At 44.4% G+C, this 14,236-nt stretch overlaps 1 pseudogene across 1 annotated transcript in view; it reads left to right on the top strand.

Moving 5' to 3' along the window:
* The first annotated feature begins 122 nt into the window (after positions 1–122).
* LOC140514424 (gamma-tubulin complex component 4-like) overlaps positions 123–14,236 on the top strand; it is a 28,595-nt pseudogene continuing 14,481 nt past the window's right edge. The window contains exons 1-9 of the transcript XR_011970604.1: positions 123–200; positions 5,595–5,723; positions 7,544–7,666; positions 8,096–8,149; positions 8,603–8,659; positions 10,690–10,769; positions 12,220–12,421; positions 13,267–13,432; positions 13,754–13,878. The product of XR_011970604.1 is annotated as a gamma-tubulin complex component 4-like (transcript). The remainder of the gene's footprint in view (positions 201–5,594; positions 5,724–7,543; positions 7,667–8,095; positions 8,150–8,602; positions 8,660–10,689; positions 10,770–12,219; positions 12,422–13,266; positions 13,433–13,753; positions 13,879–14,236) is intronic.

Raw genomic sequence — 14,236 nt, 5'->3', positions numbered from 1 at the left:
GGCCGGAACTACACTTCCCAGCGGGCCTTGCGCACAGCGGCTGGAGCAGCGCTCCTCCCCCGACGGCCGGGGGAGCTCGCGCCGGCGGACGCTGCCTCAGCGGCCCGCTGCCCGCCGTGGGGATGATCCACGAGCTGCTCTTGGCTTTGAGCGGGTACCCGGGTGCCATCTTCACCTGGAACAAGCGGAGCGGCCTCCAGGTACGGCCCACCCTGAAGGGAGCGCTAATTGGAACTCCACCTGACGGGGAAAGCAAGGGGCGGAGTTAAGAGTGCCAGTGTTTAGGGCCGGGGCGGGACCTGGGGGGGGCGGGGTAAGGCGGTCAGAGGGGCGGGACCCTGGGAGTAGGGAGCGTGGACGGACTGCGGGGCCTGCGGTGGAGGAGCGGGGGGCGGGGCTTGGCCTGGGAGCCGCTAATGAGGGGGCGGAGCCTGGAAAAGGGCGGGAGGGGGTCGGCTCCCGGGGCTCTGGCGCGGGCTGGGGTAGAGGGGCGGGGCCACGACCGGGGTCTGCGCGAGAGGGCTGAAGAGAATGAATGGCCGAGGGAGAATTGTGTCACTTCACCCTGCCTGCCTCAGTTTCCTCATCTGTAAAATAAGCTAGAGAAGGAAACGGCAAGCAGCTGCAGCGTCTGCCTAGGAACCCCAAGACGGTCCAAGGTGATTGCGGACCCTGCGCTGTGTTTTACGGTAACCAGCCCGGTCTGTAAGAATTAAGAAATGAAGCAGGCGGGTCAGACTTCTCCGAGGTCCGAGGTCCGCCCCCGCCTTGGCCGCCTCACAGCAGGGGTCCCCTGCCAGGCTCAGGCTGCCCTTTGACCCGAGCGCCCCTCCAGAGGCTCTGACCGTGCAGCCCCTCCTACGAGCCTCTTCTCCCTTGGACCCCCTGCTGGGAGAAGCTGCCCGCGCTGCGCCCTCTTCGTTCCTGACCCTCTGCAGTCCGTCTCTTGACCCCATCATTCAACGAAACTAGACTCTTCAGGTTACTAATGGTCTCTTTATTGGCAAGTCCTTGCTTCAGTATTTGACGTTTTACGCCCCCCCCAGCCCCCAGCTCCCGGACACTCCTCTCTCAGTTTGTAATACTTAATTTCCCCCCACCCGACTTTTGCCTACGTATGTGACCACTCCTCAGCTCCCCGGATGCAGGTGTGCCTGTGCCCTCTCCTTTCTCAGGGACCTCGTTATCTTCCCCACGCGGATGGCATCCTGCCTGGATATGCAGCCTTAGTCTCTTTCCCTGCATAGACACCTCACACCCTGCCCGTTAGGTATTTTAAACCAGGTGTTTTATAAGAAATTCAAACTCCACGTGTCCAAAAAGCCCTCCTCTCCATCCCTGAATCTCCTTTTCCTCCTGCTGACTTCCCGGTTCCTGTCCAAAGCTCCGTCTCCCCCAGCCCAGATCCAGCCTTCCCTGTCCTTCTCCCTTAGCCTCCGTGTCTATCAGCGAGTCCTGCCTCTGCCTCTCACACCCAAGCCGCCTCCTGAATGCATCCTTCCCGGGGTTCCCTTCTAAAACATGGACCTGACCATTTCCCTCCCCTGCCCAAGGAGCATTCCTAGCTCTGGCTGGGCTCTAGGCTCAGACTTCTCCACCGGGCATGGAGTATACCCTCACAGTCTAACTCCGGAGTGATCGATTAGACATGAGTACCCTTGACGCACTCCCTTGCAGCCAAACTGAGCCCATGCAATTCCCTTTCCCCTCCTTGTGCCTGTCACAGGCTGTGCCCTCTTCCTGGAGGCCCTTAGGTGCCATCTCCTCCATGAGGCGCCCGCCCGCAGCTGCTAGTTCTCCCCTTGAAAAATTGTATTGTGTACGTTCTGTATTGACTTGCTTGCAAATATGTCGTATCTCCGCAGTGGAATACTTAGATCCTTGAGGAAAAGGACGATTTTTCTTTGCCTAGCACAATGCCAAGCCTATAATGAGAACTTAATAAATACTTGCTGATTGATTATCTGCTCCTACTTGCATGCTAATGAATGCTGCTAGAGGAAGTCCCAGCACTGCTAATTAGGTCTTCCACAAATGGATATTACTTAATCTTGACTTGGCCTTCACTTCTGCTTGCCAGTTCTCTTCCCTGATTGACCTTCTGTCGTACTTGTCTCCCACCCCTTCCCTGCTCCCTCTGGACAGCAGGTCTCAACTCACACTTCACTCAAAGTTCAGGACTGTTCATCATGAGCTTCCTCTTCTCCTCTGTGGAATGTTAAGGGAATTTGAAGATCTTCTTTGACCATTAATAGACACATAGAGCCCTGGCTACAGGGAGTTTCTAATTAAGTGCTGGGGCACCTTCAAGCTCCTGAGCACTCAGCCAATCAGATGCCAAGTCTTTGTTATATATTCTGGGAGTAGGCATTTGCTTTGGGGGTCCACTCATAAGAAGGATCTTTGGATTTCTTTGATTTCCTGGTGGAGATTCTGAGTAGCCATATGTTCGGAGCCCACACATCTCCGCCCCACACCCCGACTGCTCTGATGGCTGTGCTCCCTCAATCCAGTGATGTACATAAAGTGTACAGCAATATTGCTTTACCCAGACTGTTGGAGTTCTGTATGTCTTTGTGCTAATTTCTCTGCTTGCATTTTCTCCAAGTTCAGGGTGCTGACTTTTCCCCTGAACTAGTGAATGTAATTAAAGTAGGATTGTTAACCCCTTTTTGAGCAGTCTTTCCTTTAAAAGCAGATCAAAGAACCTGTGCTAGCAGGCCATCCTGGGTGTGCTAGGGTGCTTGCTAATATACTCTGTTATGTACTTCAAATCATCTCGGTGTTATCCTCTCCTTTGCATTAGTCAAGGAAGAAGACATGGCCCTTCTCTTCACTAATGCCAAAGCCTCTACTTCAGAGATTCCTTGAACTTGGTTTTTTTTTTTTAACAGTTTGATAACATTTTCAATATAATTAGTTCTTTTGGCAATCTCATGCTTTTTATTTTTGCATATTTACAAACTTTTCTGAAAAAGGGGTCTTTGGCCTTCACCAGACATGATCTGCCAAAGGAGTCCATGACACAGTAAAAATGAAGAAGCCCTATTCTACTAAAACCTTTGATCACCTCCTCTCCTATCTCCTCTGGGAACTTGCTCTTTCAGATATCTCTTTGCTCTCCCAAATTTCTAATCTCTCCCTGTCCACCGGCTCTTTCCATGATGCCCCATAAACATGCCAGCTGTTTTCTGTTAAACTTCTAGAAAAAGCTGTCTGCACTCATTGCTTCTACTTTCTCATTTCCCACATGTTTTTCAACCTCCTGCATCCTTGCTTCTGTCCTCACCACTTGGCTAAAGTTACTGTGTATAAGGTTACCAGTGATCTCTGTATTATTAATTCCAGTGGTCTTTTCTCAGTCCTCATCATTCTTGACTTCTCTGCCTCCTCTTTCTGACTTTCCCATCTCTGGATTTGTATGACATTGTTCTTTCATACTTCTCTTCCTCTCTGCTCTACCCATCCTTCTCAGTCTCTTTGCAGGATCTTCATCCATATCCTCCCGTAAGCACTGTCCCTGGGTGGGAGCACCACAGTGCTGGGTCCTGGACCCTCTTCTCCTTTACCTCTACTCTTTTACGGTGTTCACCTCTTGTTCCCGTGGGACCAACTGTTATCTCTTGGCAGATAGCCCTCATCTCAGTCCTGAGCTCTGGTGCCACGTCTCCAACTATCCGTTAAACAACTGAAACTCTGAGTCATCCTTCATTCTTCCTTTAGCCTTTTCGTCCCCCAGGGATCAATCTGTTGGTAAGTCATACCTCTTCTGCCTCCATGACATTCTCACCTACGTTCTTTTCTCTCCTCTCATGGGAGCCTTCCTACTTGTGGTCCTCATCACCTTTCACCTGGACTATTGTAGTAACCTCTGATTTGCACTCCCTCCCTTTTTTCAGTCTGTTCTTTTTATGCCAAAGTCATATCCTTAAAGAATAGGTTTAACCATGCTACTCTTCTGCTCATGAAGCTTTAATGGCTCCCTGTTGCCTCTAAAATCAAATTCAAATTCACCAGTGTATGCCTTGAAATTGGAATAACTTTCTAATTGGTCTCCTTGCATCTGGTCTCCTCTTCTTCAGTCCACCCTCCACAGAGCTACCAAAGTAATGTTCTTAAAGCATATGTATGATCTTGTCATTCCTCTGCTCAAGGAGTTTCAATGGTGATTTTTTGGCACTGGAAAAAAATTCAGACTTTTTTTGGGGAGAAGGGGAAGGGATCAGAGACACTTAAAGCCCTTCCCAGTTTGGCTCCAGCTTTTTTTTACACTAGGGTTACATATTACTTTCCTTTATATACTAAATGTTCCATCTGTACTGGGTTCTATTTATTCTTAGGAGAGAGCACCCCATCTCCTCTCTCTATGCCTTTACCCATGCTGTGCCCCATGCCTAAAAGGCTTTCCTTTTTCATTTTGCCTCTTGGGACCCCGCTCTCTTCAAGCTTCAGCTCAGAAGATAAGATGCCTCTTCCCATTTCCCATTTGTTGATACCCTTCCCCCATGACTTTTTATACATGTTGTATTTACTTATCTGTATTGCTCAGTATGATGTAAACTCCTTAAGAGCAGATGCAGCTGCATTTTTCCTCTGTTGCTCACCGTGCCTGTCCCAGAGGTGCTCAGAAAGTGGTCGTGAAATTGAAGAGCTCAGCCAAGGAGAAGGAGTCGGCGCTGTTCTTCCTCTTCTTTTTGAATTTTTTTGTGTTTAACCTGTGGTTTGGGTGGATTTTTTCCCTAAACTTTCCAAATTTAGCAACTTAGAAAGTTGTCTTATTTATAGACTTTCTCATCTTTGGTATTTAGTGAAGTGATAGGGTTTGAGAAGAGGAGAATTCTCTTACTTTTTTTGTTTAATTTCTTCATACAATTGCCTTGCATTGTCTCTTGAGTAGTTTTTTTTTTTTTTAAGTTTTCATATGCATATGTTGGTGTGCCTCTTCATATCCCCTACAACTAGCACAGTCCTGGGCACACAGAAGGTGCTTGGTAAGTGTTTATTTATTGGTGGAATGTTAGAGATGGCAAGGCTGAAGGGATTAGGAAGGAAAAGGTAATTGCTTATTACATAGCTTCCTTGACCTCCTTCCAGATTATGAAAGTCCATTCAGGTGATGGATTCAAAATGTAGAATGAGACATTTTTTAGACCTAGACAGTACAAGAATTTGTTTGGCCCAACTATACACATTTATTACAGGGGTTTTGTTTTTCTTTTTTTCTTTTTAATGAGAGAGAAGGAGAGAAAGAAAATAAATGCTTGTTAATTGAAATTTTACATTTAAAAAATAAACACCATTTTCTTTTTAAGTGATATTTACATGAACAAAAAAAACTCAGTTTTTTATAGTCTATGATGAATTTGTTATAATCACTTTAAAAAGATGCCAGTAATGTGCAAATAGTTATATTTTACAGAACTCTTCTGATAAATACACCTCACAAAAGGCAGAATGAGGAGAAAAAAATGTCATCATAAAACATTTGGAGAAAAACATCCTGTCATTATTGTAAAGCATTTGGAGTATCCTCAGGGTGGGAGTCAAATGAATCAGAGGCATCTGTGTCCTTAATGTTGTTACCACTTTTGTAGGTGTCACAGGACTTTCCGTTTCTCCATCCGAGTGAAACCAGCGTCCTGAATCGACTCTGCCGCCTTGGCACGGACTATATTCCCTTTACAGAGTTCATTGAATGATATACAGGCCATGTGCAGCAGCAGGTGGGTGGTCGGCCCTTGAGGACAGTGGTGATGTTTTTTATACGTCTTGCATTTGGGCTCAGAAGAGCGCCAAGTATCGGTAGTATTAATAGTAACATTAATAACAGTGTTACGAATAATATTAATGACAGGAACATTTATAGAGTCACTGAATTTGAGAATTAAATAGCCCAAACTCTTACTACAAGCAGTCCTTGAAGACTTCTAAAGGGAGAGAATTCATTACTTCCTGAGGTAACCCATTCCCTGCTTGGATAGGTCTAAGTCAGGGGCGGGGAACCTGCAGCCTCATGGCCACATGTGGCCTTCTAGGTCCTCAGGTACAGTCTGTTGATTGAGTCCAAGTTTTACAGAACAAAGGAGATATGTTCTGTGAAGTTTAGGTTCAGTCAAAGGGCCACTTTTGAGGACCTAGAGGACCACATGTGGCCTTGAGGACACGGGTTCCCCACCCCTGGTAGATGTTAGGAAGTTGTTTCCTGACATTGAGTATAAATTTGCCTCTCTGTGATTTCAACTCCTAGCTTCCTAGAAGCATAACAGATCCATGTGATGAATGAAAGAGAGAGTCCTGTGGAAGATGGAATTCCCCTAAGGTTATTTACAAATGTGTCGTTATTTGAATTGTTTTTCCTGTAAGTTCTGGGAGTTTTTGTTCTACAGCATAAGAGTCAGCAGCGTACGATGTGAAGAGTGCTGGGTGGGGATCTGGTTCTGTCACATACTTCCTATGTGACCTTTGAGGAAGTAACAGAACCTCTCTGGTCTCAGAAGAACATCTGTCTATGAGTGGCATTATACACATTAGAAAGAGAGAGAAGGGAGTTGGAGGCTGGTTTTAAATTTAGACTTCTGGCTGGGCTTTTGCTCAAGTTGGAGTTAAAAATATGGGTTCCGCAGATCCAATAGTTCTCAAGGAAGATGGATTTTTTTCAACAGAGGAGGAATTCTGTCCTTTTTCTTTTTTCATCACAAAGTTTTTATTCTTCCTTAAGGCAAAGGGTTAAGAAGGTTCTGGCTTAAAATAAACATGACATCAGTTTTGGAAGGTGGGAATAGGAATTATGACTCACACTGATATAAATATTTACAAAATGCTTTCCTCGCAACATCCTTTTAGGTAGGGAGTATAAATATATTTTTCCCATTTTACAGAGAAGTAAACCCAGGCTCAGAGAAGTGAGGTGACTTTGCTTCAGGCTGTTCACCTAATCGGTCTTGGAACCAGCACTAGAGTTCAGTTTTCCTTTGTCTTAGGACCAGTGCTCCACACTGCACCAAATCTGGACTCAGTCCCCAGTTCTACCTCTTGTGACCTTGGACAGATCACTTAACCTCTCTGAACCTCTTCCTCATCTCTGAAGTGAGAAAGTTGGACTGGATGAACTCCAAGGACCTTTGGTGTTGTCAGTCTGTGGTCCAACAATGTTAATGGGCAAACTATTTCCCTCACTCCTTTGTATGTTTCTTCTTACGGAGGTTAATTTGACACAGCTATTCAAACATCAGCAGTACAACTAATAATGACGTAATAACAACAAAAAGGATAGTATTTAAATAATACTTAAAGGATTTTGTAAAGCACTTGACAGATGTACCATTTGGTCCTCACAGCAGCTCTGGGAGGTAGGTGCTGTTAGTATCCTCATTTTACAAAGGAAACTGAGGCAGACAGAGGAAGTTTTACATGTCTAGGGTTCCACAGCTAGGAGGTGTTTTGAAGCCATATTTGAACTCAGGTCTTTGTGACTCCAGGTTCAGCACTTGATCTGCAAGTCCCAATCCTGGAGCTAATTTAATTAGCCTTTGTTTAATCGCAGGATCACCATCTGTCCCAGCAAGGCCAGGGTGGATTACATGGAATTTATTTGCGGGCCTTCTGCACAGGTCTGGACTCCATCCTGCAGCCATATCGTCAAGCACTGCTTGACTTGGAGCAAGAGGTGAGGTAGAGAAGAGGAGAAAGAAGCAGGCAGTAATGCCCCTGAGTCCCCCAGTTTCCTCACTAGACCACATCCTTGGAAAGAAAATGCGGTCCTCCCTCCCCACCATAGCTTGTCTTCCTTTAATTAGGGTTTCAGAATTGGGAAAATGCCTTTAATGAGCATATACCACTATAAGCTCTCCGTATTGTTCACTTAATGATCAAAGTAACTTCTTGCCTCTGTAAGAGGTTCCAGGGTATTCTGTGAACATTTTGCTTTCAGTTTTTAGTGACCTGTATCACTTTAGTGACCCTGTATCTTCTGTGGGAACCTAAAAGCACTCATTACCACAAGGTCTGTTCTCTCCCTCTCCCCAGCCAGTGTTCTTAGGTCATAGGTTAGAAACTTTTTGAGATGGTGTTTTTCTAATTATGTTTTTTATTGCAGTTCCTTGCTGACCCTCACCTTTCCATATCACATGTCAATTACTCCTTGGACCAGGTATCTTTGTAGATAATGGAATATCTTGGGTTCTTTTTGTCTGTTCTCTCAGTCTTTTAGGTATATTTGACTAATCTAGTATTTTGAAGAGCTCTCCTACTTCCAGATTCGGAATTTGAATCTAAAATTTTACATTTTGTACTTTTAATCTGCTTTATTATATGAGCATTATTTCATGAATTCTGAAGATAAATCGTCTCTTAACATTTGGTACTAAAGTTGTCCATGTTGATGTTATACTGACTATCCTGCCAGCCTCCAAAATAGGTGTTTCTAGCTAAAGATAGGCTGAGAGGAGTAGGCCCTTTTTTTGCCTCTTCTGGCTGGAGTTGATCTCTCTATCTTCATTCAGAAACGCCATCATTTCCAGAGCTTATGTTTATACTCCCTCTCTTACATTTGGAACACGTAAGAGATTACATTAGATTAATTAACTTTTGCTTTGCTTTGTAGTTCCAACTTCTTTTTCCCTCAGTGATGGTTGTTGTTGAACAGATTAAGAGTCAGAAGGTAAGCACTTCTTTTATTCTGGTTAATGATGTACGTAATTCAGTGTGCTTAGTGATTTGCACCACATAGATTTCTTCAAACTGTTGTGTTTGGGGGAACCATGAAATTAGACCTGAGAAGGAAAGGCATCATACATGTTGATCATTGATGGGAGCAAGGAGCTTTTTCCTCAAGGTCATGCTTCAGTATTAAGAGGTCACCATGCCTAAGTCATTCACCTAACTTTGTTAAATGTACTTTTTACTTAGGTTGTTGCTATTATTACTGTCATGGAAAAATTGATTCCAAGTATTCTGGGAGACTGTTGGCTTTTGGGATCTGAGCTAGTAACTCTGAGATCAGCAAGTGCTGAGTAGATTACCTAGTCAAGTTGGGTTGTGAAAAGTACCCTCTGGCTCCCTGAGTCCTTTTCTCTTGAGTTGTTATAAGAACAATCACAGGAAGCAGCCTTGAAAGTAGTATAATTTTTACAAATTCATCCACAGCATTTTAAAAAAATCTGCAGTGAGACAATTGGGTTGCATGTGACACACTCCTGTCCTCTTTCCCTCCTTCTACACACTCCCAACCCCAGAGATATTTAATGAGACCTTTGTAAATGTCACACAGATGCAGAATACATATCAATACTAATGTATATGGGCTCCCTCCCTCTTGCCCCCTTCTCTTTCTCTCCCCCCCCAACTCTGATCTGTCTGTCTGCCTCTCTTACACATACACACTTGTACTTATGCATACACATACACACACACACACACACACACACACACAGAGTAAATAAGTGCCACTTCTTCAGCTAAAAAGCCCAACCAGATAATTTAGGCCAAAGAATTGAATGAAGGGTAGGACTCTGTCCCACATAGAGGTAACCATAGCACAGAGGCAAAAGTATCTACTTTGGCTTCTTTCTTTGATGAATTGGACCAAACAGTTGCCAGCCCTCTACTTCATTTTGTGTTGTGTAGACACATACCCAGCTGTATGCACAGTGAGTTGTTTAAGTGCATCCCCTCCATTCCTGGAAGCCTTGTGTGGGCTTCTTCATGGACCTCTCTACCCCTGCAGCTTCTTTACACTCCCCTGTCCCCCCAAAATGAGAAGAAAAGTACCACCATGAATGGAGTTACGAGCCAGATGAAAATTTTCTCTCCTTTCCCATGTTAGCCTTCTCTGTCTCATTTCAATTGGGAAAGGAGAGTGAAAAATCCAAGAAGAGCTGGTGGTTCACTCACCTTCTTTTCCATGATGGGCCTAGGGATGCTGTGGGCTGAAGTTCAGCAGAAATAGAAAAGATTTGCACATTTTACTAGACTTCACTCTGCACAATTGGAAATGTGCTACATCCATGTTATCCTTTCTGACTACAGAAGCAAAGATAAAAACTCTCTCCTTAAAGAAGCTGATGGGGGGGCCGGTAGTTTTTACTTCTGAATTAACATATTCATTCTTGGCTGATGAATCTAGAACCTGTAATCTAAACATTTAAACATTCTTATGCAGTATCTTTGTGGAGAAGTTCTACTTTCTTCTTCCAGAACAAGCTAATAGGCATATCCCCAAGTAGATCTGGCTCAGGAGGAGATTGACTGACCCATTCAGTCACTTTTAGGAAACCCAATGGAATATGTAGCTAGTAGCACCTGCAAATATGGGGATCCAGGAAGGCTTCTTGCAGAAGGGGGGACTGTAGCTGAGACTTGAAGGATCCAGGAAAACTAGGAGGCAGAGGTGAGGAGGAAAGATTTCCAGGCATGAGTGATAGCTGGGGAAAATGCCTGAAGTCCAGTGACAGAATGTCAGCAATGAGGCCACTGTCACTGGATCAGTGTGTGCGTGTGTGTTTGTGTGTGTATTGGGGGAGTGAGATGAGGGAGTCACTGTTGATGTGTAAGAGGTAGGAAAGGACAAAGTTATGGAAGTGCCACTGGAATTGATTCAGTAGGTCCCTCCTGGACCAATCACAACTGAATGTACAATTTAAACTGTGCAGCAGGCACTGTATAATTTTTAGAAGTTTATCTTTTCCACAGATTCATGGGTGTCAGATCTTGGAAACAGTATACAAATACAGCTGTGGGGGACTGCCTCCTGTACGCAGTGCGCTAGAAAAGTAAGTCACAAAAACTTAAATAAGATTGACACAGTTCATCAAGACCATTTTATTTGCATATGATCTAAAACTTCTCCAAAATAGTTAGTAATAGATGGGACTGAAAAGCTAACACTGAGCAGATAGGTCTATATGATCAAAGTAGGAGAGGCCAGGATGCCAGCCAATAAAGAATCCAGGATGGTACTACATAAAAGAGAATGAATTAGTGTGGATGACTTTAAGGTCCCTCTGATTGTCAGATCCCATCATCCTTAGGGTGTTACCATTATATATGCTGGGTTTTGCTTGGCTATATTTGAGTATATCTTTTAAAGTAATTGCTATTTTCAGTCAGTAAGTCAACAGGCATTTTATTAAATGTTTACTATTTGCCAGGCTCTTTGCTAAGCCTGAAAATACAAAGAAAGGTAAAAATACTGTCCCTCCTCTCAAGTATCTTATTTTCCTAATGGGAGAAACAACTTTTAAACTATTTACATATAAGATATTGTTTATATGGAGTAGTTGAAAAGTAATTTCAGATCAGCCACTGGTATTGGGGAGGGACCAGGAAAGGCCTCCAGTAGATGGTGGGATTTGAGCTGAGTCCTGAAGTAAGCCAAGGGAGCCAACATGTGGAGAGTAGAAGGAAAAACCTCCCAGGCAGTGGGACAGCCTGTAACAAAGCATGGAGTTAGGAGAAGGCAGGAGCTGCTGGATTGTAAAGTATATGGAGAGAAGTAGAGGATAAGAAGACCGGAAAGGTAAGAAGGGGGCTAAGCAGAGAATTTTCTGTTTGATGCTGGCGGTGGTAGGGAACCAGCTCATATTGCCCATTTTATCTTACCTTCTTTAAAACTTGAAGTTAAGCTTCTGTCCTGGGTGGAAAGACTGGACTCTGATCTCCAAGTTTCCTTCTAATTCTAATATTTGGTTACTGCACAAGAACATCTTGGAAATACTTGAGCTAGTTCTGGAGAGGGTGCTTGATCTTCTCTTTTCATGTATTTTTGTAATGCTCCATTTCTAATTGAGTCATCCTCCCTTACCACATCCATTCCCTTCCTTTTTGGTGAAACAAGAGAAAATGAGCAAACTGCTTTTGCTGGCAGAGAAACAGACTTCTCTGAGCTCATCTCATTGTGTTTTAGCAGGAATTTTCAGCTCTGAAACTCTTACGCAGGGTGAGAATAAACAATATGGAAAAGAAACTGTCAAAATAGCTGAAGGACATTTTAAACTTAATATGGGAACTTTAATTATAAGAAATTTAATGACTAATTCCAAAAAGATAGGAATAAAAATGGAATGATTATTTTTAGTGTAATGGACAGTTTCCCTTCTGACTCACCAAATTCTTACTCAGATCTTGGCCAGTACCCTCTAGTGACGTCCCAGAATGGCCTGGGTGTTTGTGCCCAGCAAGGGCTTTTATGGCATTGGTTTTTCTCTCCCTTTCTCCACTCAGGATCTTGGCAGTGTGCCATGGGGTCATGTACAAGCAGCTTTCTGCCTGGATGCTACATGGCCTCCTCTTGGACCAACACGAAGAGTTCTTTATTAAACAGGGCCCATCTTCTGGCCTTGTCTCTACTCAACTGGAGGAGGAGGAGGAAGACCTGGGCATTGGAGGCCTGACAGGGAAGCAGTTACGAGAACTTCAGGACCTGGTGAGGATTTGAAGGGAAAGGCAGTACATTCCACCAGATAGTGACCCCTTCGCCCTCTCACATGAGCTTGCACTGAGCCTGCCACCTCGGTGCCATCTGCGCCACTTCCTTCAGCCTGTCCCTCCTGATATTTGCCTTTGTCTGAATGAGGTTTGCAGGATGCATGGGAAAGAGCGCTGAAGAGTACAACCCCCACCTCCTTTGCTTGTTTGTCTAGGTCCAGACTTAACCTCCCTGGGGCCTATTTTCCTCGTCTCTAAAATGAGATTGGACTTGATCCAGTTCCAGACCCGTGAGTCTATGATAATCCATTAGGCTGGGCAGTTGTGAGGCCTTCTTCATACCATACTAATACCATACTTAGGAAGTGGACAGCTCCTTAAGTTGTGTCTCTCTGGCAGCTTTTTGATGCAGCTCAAGGTCTTAATTAGGATTCACAAAAACCTATATAGATGCCAGTGTATTACATAAGAATCATAAATTCTTGGAACTGAGCATAATAGGATTTTTTTTTAGGACTTCACAGGTCTAGTCCAACCTACTCATTTTACAGAGGAAGGAACTAAGGCTCAGAGCAGTTGAATGATTTAGCTAGAGTCCTGTAACTAGTTAATGGCAATGCTAGAACTAGAACGTTCATGTGTTGTGCCTCTCCTGCCTGCTAGCCACCAGGCTAGACTACCTCCTTGCAAGCACAGTACATGCCTGGCAGGTGGGAGTTGTACATCCCTGGGTTTAAAGTCCCTATTGCCCAATATATTAACTATGGAATATAAAGGATGGAGATAGATAGAGTTACTGCATACTTTCTTGTTTCCTTTGTCACTCTGTATCTCCTCACCCAGCGCCTGATTGAGGAAGAGAACATGCTGGCCCCATCCCTGAAGCAGTTTTCCCTTCGGGTGGAAATACTTCCTTCCTATATTCCAGTGAGAGTCGCTGAAAAAATCCTGTTTGTAGGAGAGTCTGTACAGATGTTTGAGAATCAGAATGTGAATCTGACCAGAAAAGGTAGGAAGTCCTGTCCTAACATCTCATCCCCAAGAGCTGGTCAAGAGCAGCTTTTATTGCCCATTGCCTCATGAGCCAAGGCAGTGGTCAGTGTAGTACATCATATTTTGAAATAAATCTTGTAAGAGGGCACCATGATGCTTCTTGTCAGAAATCTTCAAAGCAAGGGAAGTGGCACCCAGTGGTTAAGAGCAAAAATTATTGCCCTGTATTTACTAGACCCTGGTTGGTTAGATTGTCTATAGTAACAAATGAAAGAATCAGAGCGTTGTTGATAGCATAGCTCCGAGGGTCTCTCCTCCTACTGTCCATGATACACAGGATCTATTTTAAAGAATCAAGAAGACACCTTTGCTGCCGAACTGCATCGCCTCAAGCAGCAGCCTCTTTTCAGCCTTGTGGATTTTGAGCTGGTGGTGGACCGGATACGCAGCACTGTTGCTGAGGTTTGCCTTTTAAGTGTCTGATCCAGCATATGTTTTCTGAGGGGGTGGATTGACCTGGAAAGATAGAGAGTGGAGCACAGCAGCTGCTTCTTCTAGCTGGCACTAGAGACCAGGGTGAAGAAATGATTCCTCAGGCCAGACGCTTTCTCCGTCTTTGGGTTTTAGGAATGCTGCCATAGTAAGTGTCCTTCCCTCTTACTGAGCTCAGTCTCTTATGGGACATGGAATGCCTTGCTAGCTGCCTGACGGTGACAGAGACACAATCCACTCAGCATCTCGCGTCACAACGTTTTCTTTAGTTGAAGGCATAGATGAGATCTTTGTTTCACTTTGTGTGTGTATTTCTGCTCCACGGGAG

This window comes from Notamacropus eugenii, chromosome 7 (genome assembly GCF_028372415.1).
Source record: "Notamacropus eugenii isolate mMacEug1 chromosome 7, mMacEug1.pri_v2, whole genome shotgun sequence".
In the NCBI taxonomy this organism is placed as follows: Eukaryota; Metazoa; Chordata; class Mammalia; order Diprotodontia; family Macropodidae; genus Notamacropus; species Notamacropus eugenii.
Note: the sequence above shows the minus strand (reverse complement) of the source record. Positions and strands in the feature narration are given on the sequence as shown.